The sequence below is a fragment of the Corapipo altera genome, unplaced genomic scaffold (assembly GCF_003945725.1).
Source record: "Corapipo altera isolate COAL_440 unplaced genomic scaffold, ASM394572v1 58154, whole genome shotgun sequence".
NCBI classification, from domain to species: Eukaryota; Metazoa; Chordata; class Aves; order Passeriformes; family Pipridae; genus Corapipo; species Corapipo altera.
The window spans coordinates 129-2,318 of record NW_020888590.1 but is presented as its reverse complement, the minus strand read 5'-3'; the positions used below and the strand labels follow the sequence as shown (position 1 = coordinate 2,318).

The 2,190-nt window shown below is 49.4% G+C and overlaps 2 long non-coding RNA genes across 2 annotated transcripts in view; both read right to left on the bottom strand.

Annotated features, from left to right (window-relative positions):
• Nucleotides 1-1,969, bottom strand: part of LOC113942009 — a 2,333-nt gene extending 364 nt beyond the window's left edge. Inside the window, exons 1-2 of the long non-coding RNA XR_003525819.1 lie at nucleotides 1,834-1,969; nucleotides 908-1,072 (exon numbers count right to left, since the gene is read on the bottom strand). This is a non-coding gene — a long non-coding RNA (uncharacterized LOC113942009). The remainder of the gene's footprint in view (nucleotides 1-907; nucleotides 1,073-1,833) is intronic.
• On the bottom strand, nucleotides 410-899 carry LOC113942010. The gene is made up of 3 exons (XR_003525820.1): nucleotides 670-899; nucleotides 593-631; nucleotides 410-509 (listed from the first exon to the last, which is right to left on the bottom strand). It is a non-coding gene; the product is annotated as an uncharacterized LOC113942010 (long non-coding RNA).
• Nucleotides 1,970-2,190: the final 221 nt, after the last annotated feature.

Here is a 2,190-nt window from a genome sequence, read left to right as displayed (position 1 = left end):
AATTTGTTCCCCCAAAATTCAACACATCCCCCCAAAATTCAATATATCCCCCCCAAAATGGGGGATTAATGGGTAGACCTGATGTCCCATTTACCCCATTGACTTTAGTGGGTAGACCTGATGCCCTTTTTTTCCCCCATTCATTTCTACGGGTAGACCTTTTGTCTCATTTGCCCATTGACTTTAATGGGTAGACCTGATGTCTCTTTTTATCTCCATTTATTTTAATGGGTAGACCTGATGTCCTTTCGTCCCATTCATTTCTATGGGTAGACCTGTTGTCGCGTTTCCCCCTTTGACTTTAACGGGTAGACCTGATTTCCTTTTGTCCCAATCATTTCTATGGGTAGACCTGCTGTCGCGTTCCCCCCATTCGCTTTAATGGGTAGACCTGATGTCTCTTCTTATCCCCATTGACTTTAATGGGTAGACCTGATGTCCTTTATTCCCATTCATGTCTATGGGTAGACCTGTTGTCGCTTCTGCCCCATTGACTTTAATGGGTAGACCTGATGCCTCTTTTTTTTTACCGCCATTGGCTTTCATGGGTAGACCTGATGCCTTTTTTTCTAATTCATGTCTATGGGTAGACCTGTTGTCCCATTCGCCCCATTGACTTTAATGGGTAGACCTGATGTCCTTGTCTCCTATTCCTCTCTATGGGTAGACCTGTTGTCGTACTTGCCCCATTGACTTTAATGGGTAGACCTGATGTCTCTTTTAATCCCAATTGTCTTTAATGGGTAGACCTGATGCCCTTTTGTCCCATTCATTTCTATGGGTAGACCTGTTGTCGCATTTCCCCATTGACTTTAATGGATAGACCTGATGCCTCACCGATCCCGATTTCTCATTTTTTCCCCGTTTTAACCCCCCAAAACGACCCCAAAACCCCCGAAATCCCCACCTCGAGCACCATCCAGGTGGAGGCCGTGACCAGGAGGGGCAGCACGTAATAGGGGTCGGAGGCTGACAGGTCCTGGAACCAGCCCAATCCTCCCCGGAGCAGCCCCGGGGCCGGAGCCGCCGCCAGGCCCTGCAGGGCCAGGAAGAACGACACGAACACGGGCGTCTGGGGGCAGAAAAAACATCGAGGGAGGGGGTTAGAAGAGGATTTGGGGGGGAATATATTGAATTTTGGGGGGAATATATTGAATTTGGGTGAGGGGAATATATTGAACTTTGGGGGGAATATATCGCATTTTGGGGGGGAATATATTGAATTTCATGGGTAGACCTGATGTCCCACTTCCCCCATTGACTTTAATGGGTAGACCTGTTGTCTCATTTATCCTCATTGACTTTAATGGGTAGACCTGATTCCCATTTACCCCCATTGACTTTAATGGGAAGACCTGATGTCTCATTTATCCCCATTGACTTTAATGGGTAGACCTGATGTCTCTTTTTATCCCCATTGACTTTAATGGGTAGACCTGATGCTCTTTTTTTTTTCCCCTATTCATTTATATGGGTAGACCTGTTGTCGCGTTTGCCTATTGACTTTAATGGGTAGACCTGTTGTCTCATTTATCTCCATTGACTTTAACGGGTAGACCTGATGTCTCACTTACCCCCACTTACTTTAATGGGTAGACCTGATGCCTCATTTCTCCCCATTGACTTTAATGGATAGACATGCAAATGAGGTGGGCGTGGCCACCAGCACTAGCCACACCCACATTTAACAATCAGAGTCATTTTTGGACAAATTTGGGGCCAATTTGGGGCAATTTTGACCCATTCTGAGCCACTCAAGGAGGTTTTTAGGGGGATTTAAGGGCAAAGGGGGCGTGTCCCCGGTATGCAAATGAGGAGGGGGGCGTGGCTCACCTGCACCAATGGGACGAGGAAGCCCCGCAGGGGGTTCACGTTGTGCTTCCTCTGGTAGGTGACCAGCTCCGTGTAGGCCGCGGCCACTGAGGGGAGGAGCCACAGAAAAAGGGGGCGTGGTCAGCGAGCCACACCCCCTTTGGAGGCCACGCCCCCTTCTAGAACAAGCACCACCCCCTCCAAAGGCCACACCCCCTTCTAGGACAAGCCACACCCCCTTGGGAGGCCACACCCCTTTCTAGAACAAGCCACACCCCCTTTAAAGGTCACACCCCCTTCTAGAACAGGCCACACCCCCTTGGGAGGCCACACCCCCTTTTAGAACAGGCCACACCCCTCTGAAGGCCACACCCCCTT